The sequence below is a fragment of the Eumetopias jubatus genome, unplaced genomic scaffold (assembly GCF_037043125.1).
Source record: "Eumetopias jubatus isolate StellerSeaLion01/CBP00866 unplaced genomic scaffold, mEumJub1_p1.0 scaffold_10, whole genome shotgun sequence".
In the NCBI taxonomy this organism is placed as follows: domain Eukaryota; kingdom Metazoa; phylum Chordata; class Mammalia; order Carnivora; family Otariidae; genus Eumetopias; species Eumetopias jubatus.
In genome coordinates this window covers 91,847,295-91,866,399 of record NW_028274816.1, presented here as the reverse complement: position 1 = coordinate 91,866,399, position 19,105 = coordinate 91,847,295, and the positions used below count along the sequence as shown (strand labels likewise).

The window sequence follows — 19,105 nt, the reverse complement described above, 5'->3', positions numbered from 1 at the left end:
ATAAAAAATCTTTAAAAAAATTACACAATTAGACATACTGTAAAAAAATATTAAATAAGTACATTAAAAACAACTAATAAAGCAGTCAAGAATGGAGGATATGTTAAAAATAAATTCTTCCAACAGGCTCATTAATTTTTTTTTTTTTTTTTTTTTAAAGATTTTATTTATTTGACAGAGAGAGACACAGCGAGAGAGGGAACACAAGCAGGGGGAGCGGGAGAGGGAGAAGCAGGCTTCCCGCTGAGCAGGGAGCCCGATGCGGGGCTCGATCCCAGGACCCTGGGATCATGACCTGAGCCGAAGGCAGATACTTAACGACTGAGCCACCCAGGCGCCCAGGCTCATTAATGTTATATTAGATTCTGTAAAGAACTGATAATCATCTCTAGGCCAAAAAGAAACAAACAAAAAAAGAAAAACTGCACTCATTCAAGGATGATTTACTACAACACAAACAGAAACATTAACCAGTACAGCAAGAACATTCTCATTATCTGCCAAAACACATTGATTTAGTGGGCACCAATGAATTATTCATTCAAATTGAATGCTGCATGCTTAAGTCAGTCTTCATTTTTAGAAAAGAGGCTCCTCATAAAGTTGCTGATGGACTCACAAATATTTTTCTTCCTTGAGAACTGCTTCCTGAACTCAGGGTTTTGTCTTTAACAGGTTTATCTGAAGTTCATGAACACTTGCACCTACCCTACCACTAGTTAGGGCTTTTTACAGCAAAACTTACTTCTACCCTCTGATGTGGGAAACAAAGGCAGAAGGAAATGTAGATAAAATTAAATGTCCTTATAACCTGCAGCCCAATGACAAATAACTCGAGGCAGGCAGGGCATAACGTTCCTCCAGGAAGCTCCCAACTGTTTAGCATTAATGCCTTGGTAGAGAGAAAAACTACCTCAGATTAGCAGCCAGGCCTCCACTATCCTGAGAGTCTTCTTTAGCATATGAAAATCCTTTTGAAACTTCCATTTGTCTTTACTTCCCCCAACCCCAAGTATATAATCAGTTGCCCCTCACAATCACAGATCAGCAGGTCCTGCCCATGGCTCCTGTCCCCATGCTTTAAGAAAACCACCTTTTGCACCAAAGACATCTCAGGAATTCTTTCTTGGCCATCAGCTCTGGACCCGAACAGTACTCCAAAAACATATCACCCTCCACCCTCCCACCATGCCAAGAGACACACAAACCATTGCCATCCCCACCACTACCACCTCTACGGCTGGAAGTATGGAATTTTTAACTAAGATCCAGAGACTGGGAGTCATGTAAACAGTTACATTAATGGAAACATTTAAGAAAGAAAATTCAGGGGCGCCTGGTTGCTCAGAGGGAAGAGCACACAACTCACTGAGTTTGAGCCTAATGTTAGGCATAAAGTTTACCTTAAAAAAAAAAAAGTTCATGCACTTCATGTACTCTTGGTACTATGCTTTCCCCTAAAGTATGATACCTCCTGTGCCCAAAACTTGGTTTTTCTTTCTTAGAGTATGTGAAATGCCCTATTATCCACCCAATATATTTTATTTTCATATAAGCTAGCCAGAATCAGATTCTGTTCTTCACAACCAAAAACACTTAACTAATATAACATTATAATGTGTTCTTAACTCCATAGTTAAACTATTCATAAGGACAAGAGTGATTTTCGAAGTGAGCATGATAAGGGGAATGTTAAAAATCTGTCTGCCTCCCCTCCCTACTAAGTGAAGAATTCCACTGATACTATTGGGAATGCCTAAGGGCAGATAAGAAGTTGAGAACGACTAAATGATGTAGAGTTCTTCAAGTTACTTTAAAATAATATTAACAGGGTAATGTTTCTATAGAAGAGAACACACAGTAACTAATCCAAGAAGTCACTTCGGAGTCTATCCAATTCTCAGTTTTGTTTTTTTTTTAATTTTTTATTGTTATGTTAATCACCATATATTACATCATTAGTTTTTGATGTAGTGTTCGATGATTTATTGTTTGTGCATAACACCCAGTGCTCCATGCAGAACGTGCCCTCTTTAATACCCATCACCAGGCTAACCCATCCCCCTATGCTCCTCCCCTCTAGAACCCTCAGTTTGTTTTTCAGAGTCCATCGTCTCTCATAGTTCGTCTCCCCCTCTGACTTACTCCCCTTCATTCTTCCCCTCCTGCTATCTTCTTCTTTTTCTTTTGTCTTAACCATATGTTGCATTATTTGTTTCAGAAGTACAGATCTGTGATTCAACAGTTTTGCACAATTCACAGTGCTCACCATAGCACATACCCTACCCAATGTCTATCACCCAGCCACCCCATCCCTCCCACCCCCCCCCCACTCCAGCAACCCTCAGTTTGTTTCCTGAGATTAAGAATTCCTCATATCGGTGAGGTCATATGATACATGTCTTTCTCTGATTGACTTATTTCACTCAGCCTAACACCCTCCAGTTCCATCCACATCGTTGCAAATGGCAAGATCTCATTCCTTTTGATGGCTGCATAATATTCCATTGTGTATATATACCACATCTTCTTTAGCCATTCATCTGTCGATGGACATCTTGGCTCTTTCCACAGTTTGGCTATTGTGGACATTGCTGCTATAAACATTGGGGTGCACGTACCCCTTCGGATCCCTACATTTGTATCTTTGTGGTAAATACCCAGTAGTGCAATTTCTGGATCGTATGGTAACTCTATTTTCAACTGTTTGAGGAACCTCCATACTGTTTTCCAGAGGGGATGCACCAGCTTGCATTCCCACCAACAGTGTAGGAGGGTTCCCCTTTCTCCACATCCCCGCCAACATCTGTCGCTTCCTGACTTGTTAATTTTAGCCATTCTGACTGGTGTGAGGTGGTATCTCATAGAGGTTTTGATTTGGATTTCCCTGATGCCGAGCGATGTTGAGCACTTTTTCATGTGCCTGTTGGCCATTTGGATGTCTTCTTTGGAAAAATGTCTGTTCATGTCTTCTGCTCATTTCTTGATTGGATTATTTGTTCTTTGGGTGTTGAGTTTGATAAGTTCTTTATAGATTCTGGATACTAGCCCTTTATCTGATATATCATTTGCAAATATTTTCTCCCATTCTGTCGGTTGTCTTTTGGTTTTGTGGACTGTTTCTTTTGCTGTGCAAAACCTTTTTATCTTGATGAAATCCCAATAGTTCATTTTTGCCCTGGCTTCCTGTGCCTTTGGTGATGTTTCTAGGAAGAAGTTGCTGCGGCTGAGGTCGAAGAGGTTGCTACCTGTGTTCTCCTTTAGGATTTGGATGGACTCCTGTCTCACGTTTAGGTCTTTCAACCATTTGGAGTCTATTTTTGTGTGTGGTGTAAGGAAATGGTCCAGTTTCATTCTTCTGCATGTGGCTGTCCAATTTTCCCAACACCATTTGTTGAAGAGACTGTCTTTTTGCCATTGGATATTCTTTCCTGCTTTGTCAAGATGAGTTGACCATAGAGTTGAGGGTCCATTTCTGGGCACTCGATTCTGTTCCACTGATCTATGTGTCTGTTTTTGTGCCAGTACCATACTGTCTTGATGACAGCTTTGTAACAGAGCTGGAAGTCTGGAATTGTGATGCCGCCAGCTTTGCTTTTCTTTTTCAATATTCCTCTGGCTATTCAGGGTCTCTTCTGGTTCCATACAAATTTTAGGATGATTTGTTCCATTTCTTTGAAAAAAGTGGATGGTATTTTGATGGGGATTGCATTGAATGTGTAGATTGCTCTAGGTAGCATTGACATCTTCACAATGTTGGTTCTCCCAATCCATGAGCATGGAACATTTTTCCATTTCTTGTGTCTTCCTCAATTTCTTTCATGAGTGTTTTATAGTTTTCTGAGTACAGATCCTTTGCCTCCTGGGTTAAATTTATTCCTAGGTATCTTATGGTTTTGGGTGCAATTGTAAATGGGATCGACTCCTTGATTTGTCTCTCTTCTGTCTTGTTGTTGGTGTATAGGAATGCCACTGATTTCTGTGCATTGATTTTATAGCCTGCTACTTGACTGAATTCCTGTATGAGTTCTAGCCGTTTTGGGGTGGAGTCTTTTGGGTTTTCCACGTACAGTATCATATCATCTGCAAAGAGTGAGAGTTTGACTTCCTCTTTGCCGATTTGGATGCCTTTGATTTCTTTTTGTTGTCTGATTGCTGTGGCTAGGACTTCTAATACTATGTTGAATAGCAGTGGTGAGAGTGGACATCCCTGCCGCGTTCCTGACCTTAGGGGAAAAGCTCTCAGTTTTTCCCCATTGAGAATGATATTCGCTGTAGGTTTTTCATAGATGGCTTTTATGATATTGAGGTATGTACCCTCTATCCCTATACTCTGAAGAGTTTTGATCGAGAAAGGATGCTGTACTTTGTCAAATGCTTTTTCTGCATCTATTGAGAGGATCATATGACTCTTGTTCTTTCTTTTGTTAATGTATTGTATCACGTTGATTGATTTGTGGATGTTGAACCATCCTTGCAGCCCAGGGATAAATCCCACTTGGTCGTGGTGAATAATCCTTTTAATGTACTGTTGGATCCTATTGGCTAGTATTTTGGTGAGAATTTTTGCATCCATGTTCATCAAGGATATTGGTCTGTAATTCTGCTTTTTGATGGGGTCTTTGTCTGGTTTTGGGATCAAGGTAATGCTGGCCTCATAAAATGAGTTTGGAAGTTTTCCTTCCATTTCTATTTTTTGGAACAGTTTCAGGAGAATAGGTATTAATTCTTCTTGAAATGTCTGATAGAATTCCCCTGGGAAGCCATCTGGCCCTGGGCTTTCGTTTCTTGGGAGATTTTTGATGACTGCTTCAATTTCCTTAGTGGCTATAGGTCTGTTCAGGTTTTCTATTTCTTCCTGGTTCAATTTTGGTAGTTGATACATCTCTAGGAATGCACCCATTTCTTCCAGGTTATCTAATTTGCTGGCATAGAGTTGCTCATAATATGTTCTTAGAATTGTTTGTATTTTTTTGGTGTTGGTTGTGATCTCTCCTCTTTCATTCATGATTTTGTTGATTTGGGTCATTTCTCTTTTCTTTTTGATAAGTCTGGCCAGGGGTTTATCAATCTTGTTAATACTTTCAAAGAACCAGCTCCTAGTTTCGTGGATCTGTTCTACTGTTCTTTTGGTTTCTAGTTCATTGATTTCTGCTCTGATCTTGATTATTTCTCTTCTCCTGCTGGGTTTAGGCTTTATTTGCTGTTCTTTCTCCAGCTCCTTTAGGTGTAGGGTTAGGTTGTGTATTTGAGACCTTTCTTGTTTCTTGAGAAAGGCTTGTATTGCTATATACTTTCCTCTCAGGACTGCCTTTGCTGTATCCCAAAGATTTTAAACAGTTGTGTTTTCATTTTGATTGGTTTCCATAAATTTTTTTAATTCTTCTTTAATTTCCTGGTTGACCCATTCATTCTTTAGTAGGGATGCTCTTTTAGCCTCCACGTATTTGAGTTCTTTCTGACTTTCCTCTTGTGATTGAATTCTAGTTTCAAAGCATTGTGGTCTGAAAATATGCAGGGAATGATCCCAATCTTTTGGTACCAGTTGAGACCTGATTTGTGACCTAGGATGGGATCAATTCTGGAGAATGTTCCATGGGCACTAGAGAAGAATGTGTATTCCGTTGCTTTGGGATGGAATGTTCTGAATATGTCTGTGAAGTCCATTTGGTCCAATGTGTCATTTAAAGTGTTTATTTCCTTGTTGATCTTTTGCTTAGATGATCTGTCCATTTCAGTCAGGGGGGGTGTTAAAGTCCCCCACTACTATTGTATTGCTGTCAATGTGTTTCTTCGCTTTTGTTATTAATTGCCTTATATAATTGGCTGCTCCCATGTTAGGGGCATAGATATTTACAATTGTTAGATCTTCTTGTTGGATAGACCCTTTAAGTAGGATAGAGTGTCCTTCCTCATCTTATTAGTCTTTGATTTAAAATCTAATTTGTCTGATATAAGGATTGCCACCCCAGCTTTCTTTTGGTGTCCGTTAGCATGGTAAATGGTTTTCCACCCCCTCACTTTCAATCTGGGGGTGTCTTTGGGTCTAAAATGAGTCTCTTGCAGACAGTATATGGATAGGTCTTGTTTTTTAATCCAATCTGATAGCCTGTGTCTTTTGATTGGGGCATTGAGCCCATTTATATTCAGGGTAACTATTGAAAGGTATGAATTTAGTGCCATTGTATTGCCTGTAAGGTGACTGTTACTGTATATTGTCTGTGTTCCTTTCTGATCTATGCTGCTTTTAGGCTCTCTCTTTGCTTAGAGGACCCCTTTCAAGATTTCTTGGAGGGCTGGTTTTGTGTTTGCAAATTCCTTTAGTTTTTGTTTGTCCTGGAGGCTTTTTACCTCTCCTTCTATTTTCAATGACAGCCTAGCTGGATATAGTATTCTTGGCTGCATATTTTTCTCGTTTAGTGCTCTGAAGATATCTTTCCAGTCCTTTCTGGCCTGCCAGGTCTCTGTGGATAGGTCTGTTGCCAATCTAATATTGCTACCATTGTAGGTTACGTATCTCTTCTCCCGAGTTGCTTTCAGGATTTTCTCTTTGTCTCTGAGACTCGTAAGTTTTACTATTAGATGTTGGGGTGTTAACCTATTATTATTGATTTTGAGAGGGGTTCTCTGTGCCTCCTGGATTTTGTTGCCTGTTTCCTTCCTCACATTAGGGAAGTTCTCTGCTATTATTTGCTCCAACATACCTTCTGCCCCTCTCTCTCTTTCTTCTTCTTCTGGGATCCCAATTATTCTAATGTTGTTTCATCTTATCGTATCGCTTATCTCTCGAATTGTGTCCTCGTGATCCTGAAGTTGTTTCTCTCTCTTTTTCTCAGCCTCTTTATTTTCCATCATTTGGTCTTCTATATCACTGATTCTCTCTTCTGCCTCATTTATCCTAGCAGTTAGTGCCCCCATTTTTGATTGCACCTCATCAATAGCCTTTTTGATTTCGACTTGGTTAGATTTTAGTTCTTTATTTTTCCAGAAAGGGTTTCTCTAATAACTTCCACGCTTTTCTCAAGCCCAGCTAGTATCTTTAAAGTCATGATTCTGAACTCTAGGTCCGACATCGTACTAATGTCCGTATTGAGTAGGTCCCTGGCTGATGGTACTACCTCTTGTTCTTTTTGCTGAGGTGATTTTTTTCGTCTTGTCATTTTGTCCAGAGGAGAATAGATGAATGAGAGAACAAAATGCTAACAGGTTAACAACGTCCCCAGCAAATAATACTGTATACAAATCAGAAAAGACCTGAAACCAGGGGACAAGAAAGGGAAGGAAAGAAAAAAGAGAAAAAAAAGATAAAAACAAAAACAGAACAATACAAAAAAGCAGAATATGATCAAATATGATCAGGCTAGTGCATAGATCAGTGCCACACACTAGATTTTGGGCATATTTTGGTCTGTTAGAAAAAAGTGCCTCCTAAAATTTTAAAGGAAGAAAGACATATATGTACAAAATAAGGGTTGATACAATGAAGGGATGGAAGATGACTGTAAAGATGAAAATTATAAAAGATTTTATAAAAGGAATTGATAAGTTGTTTGAAAAAAGAAAGAAGATTTAAAAAAAAAGAAAAAAGGGAGAGAATGTGATCAGGCAGGAGACTAGAACAAAGCCATACACTAGTGATTTAGGGTATATTTTGATCTGTTAGAAGAAACTGTATCTCAAAACTTTAAAGAGAGAACAACTTATATATATATGCCAAAAATAAGGATAACTACTATGAAGGGATAGAATATGACTCTAAAAATGAAAAATAAAAAATGTTTTTTTTAAAAAGGGATTGATAAGATGTTGGTTGAAAAAGGGAAAAAGAAAAATTAAAAAAAAACAGTTAAAAAAATTATCTTTGATGAACTAATGAATCATGGTAAAAAAAAGCCATGAATTGTATGTGCAGTATTCCCCTAGCGCTGGAGTTCTCCCGTTCTCCTTGATCTGTAAACTTGGTCTTGGCTTGCTGGCTGTTCATGCTGATCTTCTGGGGGAGGGGCCTGTTGCCGTGGTTTTCAAATGTCTTTGCCGGAGGCTGAATTGCCCCACCCTTGTCGGTCCGGGCTAAGCAAGCTGCTCGGGTTTGCTCTCAGGAGCTTTTGTTCCCTGCAAGCTCTCGGTACAGCTTTGGAGGACCAGGGCAAAAATGGTGGCCTCCCAATCTCCACCCGGAGGAGCTGAGAACTCGGGGCCCCGCTCCTCAGTGCGCCCCCAGAGAAAAGCAGTCACTCCCGTCTTCCTGGTCTCTGGCCGCACTCCGTGCTCACCCGGCCTGTGACCGAGTGTTTCTATCTCCAGCACCCGACCCCGTGTGGAGTCTCCAAACCCAGCAGATCCCTGCGGTGCGTTCCCGCGCTGCTCCTCCCAGGGGAGAAAGGGAGTCTCCCCGGCTCTGCCGCTTGTTGGGTCCCTGCTGGAGGAGCAGTGGCCCGACTGGGCCGTGGATCACAGTTTATGGCAACCCCGAGCTGAGAGCCCAGGCCTTGGCTCCGTCTCTGCAGCCAGCTTCCCTGCTCCGATACCTGGGAGCTCTGCCTCACTCAGGCACCCCCGGTCTTTCTGTGACCCCAAGGGTCCTGAGACCACACTGTCCCGGGAGGATTCCACCCCCCCCCCCCCACCACCCCGGCTTAGCCACTGCAGTGACATCCCTCAGCGGAGCCAACTTCTAAAAGTTCCGATTTTGTGCTCCAGGGCTCTATCACTTGCCAGAAGCGCCAACGGAGGCCCCCTCCTCCGCTGTCTATCCTCCCGAATATCGCCTTGGATTCACTTCTCTGCACGTCCTACCTTCCAGTAAGTGGTCGCTTCTCTGTTCAGAGAGTTGTTGCTACTCTCCTCTTCGATCTCCTGTTGAGTTCGTAGGTGTTCTGAATGGTTTGATCCCTATTCAGCTGAATTCCTGAGACCAGACGAAATCTAGGTCTCCTACTCCTCCACCATCTTGCTCTGCCCCCTCCAATTCTCAGTCTTATGTCCTTTCCTCCAAAGCACAAAATCCCTATAAGCAAAAGGTGCTTTTATGCTGTTTCCCTTCTGCTCCTGAGCTCTCTTTCCTTAGGTAGATTTTTCTAGCCTCATCCTTTTCCGTAGTCAAATCCTGCTGCATTAAGTTGTACCCAGGTCTCCCAGGTCTCTCTCCTACTTATTGGCTAGATAATCTAATCAATCTGATGCTGAGTTGATCCATTATCATGTCATCCCTCTCCACCAAAAAAGATTCTAAATCAAAGCAAACATAAATGGAGCTAACAGCTGTTTTAATATTTGATACTTTGATACTTTAAAAAGATTTCTATTTTGAATTAAAATAGTACCTTTTTAACAAGAGGTTAACTTATCAGGTAAAATCCCAACCTTACTTCTTCATCTACTTCCCTGTGGAAGAGTAGGAGTCTGTATTTAAATTGAGAGGCTGTGCAAGCCCATAGGTGGCTGATGACTTTCAGCAGGCTGGCACTATTCTCCCCTGCCCCAGCACACACACAATCAAAGAACAATAGGCCATAGTAAATCCAAGCAGCATCTTTAGACATGCTAAAAGAAACTGGAATCAGTAAGCCTTTACGTAAAAACAATACCAAGAGGAGACATCAAAGTCTACAATCCCAACAACTAATAATGCAGTATAAGAGTATGACCTCTGGAAGCAAACCAATTAAAATATGAATCCAGCCTCTGCCACTTACTAGCCTTGAGACTTTGGGAAAGTTATTTAACTTTTCTATTTTTAAGTTTTCTCATCTGTAAGTGAAATAATAATAGTATCCACTTCTTTGGCTTATTAGAATGACTAAAAGAATTAACACATGTAAATAAAAACATGAAAATGGTGCCTGGTACATGGCAAGTAATTATACATGTTGAAAATCAGTATAACTAATATTCTCAAAAGGATAACAGATAATATCATATCCATGAAACAAAAACAAGGCAATTAAAAAAATACTACCTGGAACCTGGAAATGAAGCAGACTAATAGAAATAAAATTCTCAGTAGACGGGGTGAAGAGCATCTGAAGTAAATCAGTGAGTTAGAAAGAACGCTGAGTAAGGAAATCTCCCAAAATGGATGGTAAAAGCGCAAAAAGCCAAAAACGATTAAGAAATGTGTTATAAAATTATAAAGATGGATCAGTATGACTGACTGTAGAGACCAAGAAGGAGTCACCCATGTCAGGCAGGGGCCTGTGTCAAACAAGAACACAATTAGGGGTACTGCAGCTACGAGATATCACCATGATCAGCATCAGCTGATGACACTCCAGAATTGATAACAAGCAGAAGCAGAGGAGGGCTGCGGGGCCCAAGACTGATTAAATCCCTTTAAAAAGGGAGGATTTTTGCAGCAAACTGTCAGACTCTTCAGACCTGACCCCTTCATGTCTGACCACTTAAAAAAGACAGCTGCCGCAGAAGGCTCTGTCCAACTGATCTCCAAAAGGAACCGAGATTCTTCACTGCTCAAACACAGTTAGCAATAAGTGCCAAGAGCTGACCAGGGCGACAGATGCCCTATCTCTACTGTGAGCCTACACACTGACTTCGCCTTTGGTTCGTTAACCTTCTACCCTCTATATTATCTTGTTTGCTGTGTGACTTGCCTTATGTTCTGCTTTGTGTGCTAAGAAGCCAAGTTAAATCACATGGTGAAATGTCACAGAGTTTGGAATCCTGTAACCGCTTTTATAATAATGTTAACTTTGCAGGGCGCCTGGGTGGCTCAGTTGGTTAAACGACTGCCTTTGGCTCAGGTCATGATCCTGGAGTCCCAGGATCGAGTCCCGCATCGGGCTCCCTGCTCAGCAGGGAGTCTGCTTCTCCCTCTGACCCTCCCCCATCTCATGCTCTCTCTATCTCATTCTCTCTCAAATAAATAAAATCTTTAAAAAAAAAATAACGTTAACCTTGCTTTATGACTGAATAAAGAGGACATTGTGGAAAGACACAGCTTGGTGTGTGCACCTTCATAGTGTGTTCATGACACTGGCCTAAACAAAGTAATGTTTCTTATACTTACAAGCTCTAGTCTAATCATGTGAAAATGTTAAATTTCAATAACCTTGAACTTCTATCTATTCAACTTACTAAAAATCTTAAAGAAGAAAACCCACCTGGCTGCTTGTTTCCTTTGTGACATGTAACACCTGGTTTGGCTGTTTAAAAAAATGAAACATTCTTTTTTAAAAAAAAATTTTTTTTAAAGATTTTATTTATTTATTTGACAGACAGAGACAAAGCCAGAAAGGGAACACAAGCAGGGGGAGTGGGAGAGGGAGAAGCAGGCCTCCCGCCGAGCAGGGAGCCCAATGTAGGGCTCGAACCCAGGACCCTGGGATCATGACCTGAGCTGAAGGCAGATGCTTAACGACTGAGCCACCCAGGCACCCCAAAATGAAACATTCCTAACATTGATTTTTCACAAACTTTTTAGTTTAATGTTCATCTAAACAGCAATTTCAAAGCTATAGTCAGGGTTTTGTAAACAGACACAACAATGGATCTATTTGTCCTCACCCCCACAACCCACAGTGTCTTAAGCAAGCCCAAAGGAAAAGGGCCATGGGGATAAACAAGGCAACATCTGCTCTGCATAATAATGTGAAGTACTAACTCTTCTGTAAAAGATTCCTTGCAAATTATGGGTGTTTGGGAAAATATTTTGCTTCCTCTTCCAGTGTCGAGACCATATTGGCTCTGAGAATGTTTGCCCTTTGGAAGGAAGACAGAAAAAGAATAAAAAGGGGGTGCCTGAGACTCACACTGGTAGGGTAAACACAGAAGTCCCTTCTTCTCAGCCTCATCCCCTTACTCTTCTGCAGGGTTTCAAATGGGAAATTAGAGTGAAGGAAAGATGTGGGAAGGCAGTGCTTTCTATACTGAAGCCAAAGAGAAAGAGATGATATCTGAGATGAGACCAATTCCTATGGGTGGGTGAATAAGGCTTCCTGAAAGAAAGGAGGAGGAGATCCATCCAGCAGAGGGGACATGAAAGTGGTGCTCCTCCCCAGTGTTCATAGCAGCAATGTCCACAACAGCCAAACTGTGGAAAGCGCCGAGATACCCTTCAACAGACGAATGGATAAAGAAGATGTGGTCCATATAGACAATGGAGTATTACTCAGCCATCAGAAAGGATGACTACCCACCATTTGCATCAACTTGGATAGGACTGGAGATGATGCTAAGTGAAATAAGTCAAGCAGAGAGTCAATTATCAGATGGTTTCACTTATTTGTGGAACATAAGGAACAGCATGGGGGACATTAGGAGAAGGAAGGGAAAAAAGGGGGGGGAATTGGAGGGAGAGATGAACCATGAGAGACTGTGGACTCTGAGAAAAAGACAGGGTTTCAGAGGGGGGGGTGGGTTAGCCCAGTGATGGGTATTAAGGAGGGCACATACTGCATGGAGCACTGGGTGTTATAAGAAAACAATGGATCGTGGATCACCACATCAAAAACTAATGATGTAATGTATGGTGACTAACATAACATAATAAAATTTAAAAAAAAATCAGAGGAGGCCCATCAAACATAACTGAGTGTGGCCAGGTAAAAATAGAAATAATTTCTCCTCAATTTCAGGGAATGACAAAGAGATAGGGATGACATCTACAGATAAACCAGTTTCTCTAAATAAGCTTAGCAAATACCACCAAGGCAGACAAGAATAATTTAACTAGATGACTCTGCTATTAAAACATATATGTATACATTTGTGTCTTGTAGGGTATGGGTATCCTTATGCCAAAAAGAATCCATTTTGTTCCCTCGACCTGATTTCTAGTAGTTTCTTTGAAAATCTTATCTGTGAGAAAAATGCTTATGCGACTAGAGGTTGTTATGCTGAGCCAAATAAGTCAATCAGAGAAAGACAATTATCATATGATCTTGCTGATAACGTGGAATTTAAGAAACAAAACAAAGGATCATAGGGGAAGAGAGGAAGAAATAAAACAAGATGAAATCAGAGAGGGAGACAAACCATGAAAGACTCAAGCATAGGAAACAAACTGAGGGTTGCTGGGGGTCGGGGGGTGCGCGCAGGATGGGGTAAGTGGGGGATGGCCATTAAGGAGGGCCTGTGATGTAATGAGCTCTGGGTATTATATAAGACTGATGAATCACTGACCTTTACCTCTGAAACCAATAATACATTATATGTTGAGTTTAAATAAAAATAATCAAAAAATAAATAAAAATAAATAAAATTAAAAGAAAAGAAAGTGGTGCTTTTGACAGATGTAACTGAAACAAGGCTGCAAAGTTAGAAATGAGGTGTGGCCAGTGACGGGACAACTGTGAAGAATTTAACTTGTCAGGTGCCTTCTCCTAAACCATAAGAAAAGCCATATTTAGCACAGGGCTCTAAATGTCTTCTTTATGCACTTTAGTTATCTCAAGCTTTATAGCCTTATAAAGGCATTCAAAAGAACAAAAGGAAAAGGCAAGAAAAGATGCTTAGCCAGCCCCACATTTGACACTGTCCGTAAGTGGGAACAGGATCTCACATCCAGTTCACTCACTCGTGATAGAGTTCATGAAAGCCACGGGAGAGTTGTGAATGGAGGAAAGGACTACACAACATCAAAGGAGATTTTTGAGTAGATGACACACAGGACTTTCTCTTTTGCAGCACATACTAAAAGAGGATCCTTGAAAGCACAGGCTAAGAACTGAAATACAATAAAACTTCTAATGGCATATTTTTAACAAATCATACTTTTTGGAAAACTTATAATACCTGATATAGTTCCAGGGCAAAGACGTACCAGACCAGTATCTTTAAAACTGTCTAACAAAGCCAATTCTTAAAACAATGCTAAAAGCAATGACAGACACACAGAGTACACAATTATTCTTAAACATTGGACGTTACTTTCCATTGCTCCACAGCACACATGGGGAATGCATTAAGTTTGCTGTAGAGCTTTTAAATAATAACTAGGTAAGTTTTAAACACCTAATATCACTAAAGGTTTAATCAAGTATTTAACTTTCCTAGATAAAAACAATTCATACTAAATCTATACAAATCTACATAAATTGCAGGAAAATTCAAAGCCCACTAAAGCTCATCTTCCTTTTCTAATATATTGATAACTGACTTAAGACTAGAAGTGATATAATCCAGTATTCAACATCAAATATTCATTTATTTATTAAAGAAATATTGATTATTACATTACACCTGCCGTGAAATATATTTTACCTTTCTCAAAGCAATAAAAAAAGTGCAGGACTGTTAGAAATAATTGTTAGAAATTATATGGAATGTATTAGTTTTATTTCTGAGAGAAATGAATCAAGATTATATCCTATAAAATAAAGAAGTTGAGTTGTCCTGGTACGAGATGTGGTCAGTCACCTTTTTAGCAAGCTTCAAAGATTTCTGGAATGGCTCTTTGCTGAAAATGTTCCCCATCTCCAACAGATAACTGTCTGAGGTTACTCCTAGTCCACCAAGCAAAGATGATTATCACTACTTTCTTCCACTTCCATATCCAATCAATAAACTAATTGCAGTTCCCATACTGTGTCCTCATCACTGTTTACATGTCTTAATCTTGAACTTGACCATGAGATTCTTGACCAAAAAAGACTGCTTTATCTTTGCTTCTCCACCACCAATGGTAATATTATAACCAACATCTTCTTACTACAAATTCCTTTACTAAAGGGCTTGCTAAGAGTCCTTATAGATCAAAGGTCTGCCAACTACGATGAAGGAGGTAGGAGCTAAATCCAGAGCAGAGCCTGTTTTGTACAGCCCATGAGTTAAGAGTGTTTTTCACATTATTAAATGGCCGGGGGGGGGGGAAGGGGGAATCAAAGAGTAATACTTGTGACATGTAAAAATTACATGAAATTCATATTTCATGACTATAGTTATTCGAATACTGCCATGCTCACCCGTTTCTGTATTTTCTATGATTGCTTTTGTGCTACAATGGCAGAGTTGATACAGAGACCATATAGTCCACAAAACCTAAAATATTTACTATCTAGCTCTATACAGAAAGTTTGCTGACCCCTGTTACAGGTTAAAGGAGGGAGAAAGAAGAAAAGTGGCACATTCATTTAACACTTACTAAGAAATTTATGCATCAAACATAATGGGAAAAAAAGACACTGTCAATGACTTTGCACATAGATAAAATTTAATATAATGTATTAAGTCCAATTGGGGGAAGAATGGAATGGAAATTTCAGGCAAAGAAAAAAGAACGGGAAAGCTAGAATCCGAAAGGGCTTGACTTGTATAAGGACCAGGGATTCCTGTGACGTGGCCGAAGCATGGGCAAAGTGAACTAGGGCAAAGGGGGCAGGTGTATTGCGCTAGATGACACTGAAAAGACAGGCTCTGGAGATGGGTTGTGAAACACCCAGTACACAAAATTAGATTAGACACCTTTACTTTGTGCACCCACATATAGCACCCTATATTTCCTCTACTTTGCTTTTCATACCTAAGAATAATTGTTTAATTGCCTAGCAATCATGTATTTCACTAGTCCTTTCACTCTCCCAATCCCCAAACCTCCACTCCTACCAGCAGCATCACACTCAGATTAAAACCTTGATTCCTACTTCACTGAAAAAACTGAAGCAATCAGAAGAAATTTCCAAATGTCCCACTATCCTTCCTTTCCTTCCACCTGCAACTATGCCTACGATAATGCTAAATATTTCAACAATATTCCATTTCTGGCTAACCTGGTAACGGTTTTCGTTAAAAATCTGAACCATAAAAGCTTAAACAGAATCTGATGTTTAAGGTTTATTTTTTGGAAGAGGTTAAGAATATATTTGACAGATGCCTTGAAAGAAATTCCTGCCAAATTACATCACTGGTTTCTCAACTAATAAAAGCACCATGAAATTTAACTTAACAGGGGGTAAATCATAAATACTCCCTTCTTCTCATGTTTTGAAATTTACTGCAGGTAATATAATAAAACAAAATACTGCCAACATGACTTAACCTGAATTTTATGACAGTATGTTTTTGTTGTTGAACGGGAAAACAACAATGCAATGGTGCCCACATAACCAGTTATCCCATCCCTTTTCTAACATATAACAGGTTCCTAAAAGCTTGAGCTCACAACTATTTTAATCCAATTAATTCGCATGCTAGTAAAGATTATGACTTAGTAGAATATGGCAAAATTATTTTACATGATCATCCTCTCAATTAACCCAAGGGCAGAGATTATAAAAACCGTATTCATCTTGGTACTCTTCCCACAGAGTATCTGGAATAGGAAAGACATTCACATAAACACGTATAGTATTAATAAATTTGCTTTGACCCAGACTGTAAGATTTCTTATACCAAACCCTGTTTAAAGGGAAACAGACTCCAACAGCACACAGTCAAGGATTATTTATTGCCTTGTTAGTTTGATTCGAACCCAACCATCCCAAGAACCTTACCCGCCCTAATAGTGCTCTCTTGTATGGGGTCTTCCCTGGAGATACCCAATATGTGGCTCTCTTGGGCAGACACAAAATATGGTGGGCAAAGAAAGCACCAGGATTTAGAGTCAGGCATCCCTGGGTTAGAATCTTCGTTCTACCTTTTTGCTAACCGAGACCTTCATAAGTGACTAAACCTCTTTTGTGACCCATTTTCCACCTGTGCCCAACCTCAACGGCTTGCTGTCAGGATGAAAAATGAGATTAACACGGAGCCTGGCTCACAGTTGAGAGCCAAACACATCTCTTCTCCCCTTCTGTTCCTTCAGAACGTCCTCGACAGGAAGCATGTGATCATCTATGGTCTTTCTGAGTTATTTGTTCAAAAAGGGGCACGTTCGCCCCCGGAGCACTGGAGAAACCCTCCTCCGAGCTGCTAGCGCCTCAAACCCATACATGGATACCTCCTGCCTAACCAGCTTTCCGGGACGCGGAAATCTTTTCATGCCCGAGCTCTGCCTTGCGTTTCAGGAATCAGGGCATTTCCCCCCAAATCATGTCATGAGACCTGCACGTCCTCCTCTCACCCAAACTCCCCTTCCAACACCCAGGGTAAGGAGCGGCGCGAGAGCCCCCGGGGAGTGACCAGCGCTCAGCGCCGGAGGCGTCTGGAGGGAACCGTACTCGCACATTTTCCCTCCCTCGCCGCCCTGCGAGGGACCCGACCCCGTCGTGCCCAATGCAGCCAAGCAGCCGTCCCGCGGCGGGCCCCGCACCCGCGCGTGACACCCGGGCAGCGGCCACCGCGACCCCGACGCGGGCTGCCGCAAACCGCGCTTCCTCCCACCTGGGGGCTCCTCCCGCCCCCCCTCCGCTCGCCGGCTGGTCCGCCCCTCGGCCCCCTCCCCGCCACCCCTCTCCCTCGCCCGCCTCTCCTCCGCCCCTCACTCCCGAAGGGGCGGCGTCCCTCCCCGCCGGCTCCAACCCCGGGCGAGACGCCAGCGCCGCTGCCCTCCGAGCCCCCCTCACCTCAGGGCCGAGCCGCAGCGCGGTCAGGCAGGGACACGCGGAGACACTCCGCGCGGGTGACGGAGCTCGGAAACGGGAGTGTGTGTGTGTGAGAGAGGAGAGAGAGAGAGAGGGAGAGAGAGAGCGCGCGGCCCGGCGCCCGCACCCCTGCCGCTCGGCCCCGTGCGCCCCGGAGCTGCAGGGCCGGCAGCGCGCCTGCGAGGGGAGCGCGCAACGCCGGAAGCCTCCTTCCGCCTCCTGCCGAACGCACCTGGGGGCGGGGCTCCCGAAGAACCGGGATCTGCGGACACGCGCGCTCCCGGAGCTCGGCCCCGCGCATCCCGGCGCGGGCTGTGGGGTTGACGCGCCCGCGAAGTCCGCGCACCTGGGGGCGGGGCTCCGAGGGGGCGGGGCGAGCGGGGGCGCACTGAGGCCCGGGCATGCGCGCGCGCGCCCAGCCGCAGAGCATGAGTGGCTCTGGCCCGGGCCCTGGAGGGAGCTTGGGATCTGTACGGTCGGTCTGCGGAGACCTCGGCATGCTCTCCCTCAAGGCACAGGCAAAATAACGGGCCTGAAGTCAGGGGCTCCCATTTGAGTCCAAACGCTGCCGCCTCCTAGCGTTTGACCTTGACCTGCAGCCTTCCCGGTGGTGCCTAGTTTTAGGAACCCTTTCTTGTCTGTTTCCAGGCTTCTGAGTGGCCCTCTCCCAGGACTGCATTTCGAGTCACTCCGCTGCCCCTTGTCCTCCCCGCTGCAGTGTCTGGGTTGCAGTGTCCTCATTCCCTCCTAACTGCTGCCTCGTTCCCCCATCAGACACCGACCTGGGACATCTGGACACTTGAGGATGCTTTTAGTTTCTAAAGTGTCCTCAGGAGAGTCTGGGAATGTGGCGGATCCTGAATTTTCCAAACGGCCTGACACACAGGCATCTGTGGGAGATTCTAAACCCGCACTTATTTTTGCTAAAAATATAAACCGATGTTTTGAGTTTTATTGCCCAAAGTGACCCAAATGGTAGTCAAAAGTTATTTGTAAAGGAAAGAAAAGCTCAACGCTTGCGTTAGATTTTCCTCTCCAGATTTCTGTACGGTCGTATTTCTTGCACAGTTCTTTACTTTGGGGAATTTAACTATTTAAAGACTTTATTTAAATTCTGTTAATCCTGTGTACACCATGTATTTTTACATATCTTTGTTTTTCTGCTTTTCAGATTTAAACCAAATCTCTCCAACCATCACAGCTAAATTCTACCAAGGGAAAAACAAAACAAAACAAAACAACAACAACAAATACATATATATATATCAAGGAATCGGGTTTTATTTCTCCTACCCAATATGGATTAAATGAGAAATTCAAAGAGGTTTAGCAGAGTCCATGATGATTAAAAATCTGGCAGTGGAGGGGCACCTGGGTGGCTCAGTCGTTAAGCGTCTGCCTTCGGCTCAGGTCATGATCCCAGGGTGCTGGGATCGAGCCCCCGCATCGGGCTCCCTGCTCGGCTGGAAGCCTGCTTCTCCCTCTCCTACTCCCCCCGCTTGTGTTCCTCCTCTCACTGTGTCTCTCTCTGTCAAATAAATAAATAAAAATCTTAAAAAAAAATTTTTTTAAATCTGGCAGTGGAGTGCAAATAGAATGTCCTAGAAACTATGCAGGAAAACTGAAGA

General features: G+C 42.4%; 1 protein-coding gene across 1 annotated transcript in view; it reads right to left on the bottom strand.

The window, feature by feature from the left end:
• Nucleotides 1–17,589, bottom strand: part of ABCA5 (ATP binding cassette subfamily A member 5) — an 82,548-nt gene extending 64,959 nt beyond the window's left edge. Inside the window, exon 1 of the mRNA XM_028112866.2 lies at nt 17,460–17,589. The gene's annotated coding sequence lies outside the window, so the exon portion shown is untranslated. The remainder of the gene's footprint in view (nt 1–17,459) is intronic.
• Nucleotides 17,590–19,105: the final 1,516 nt, after the last annotated feature.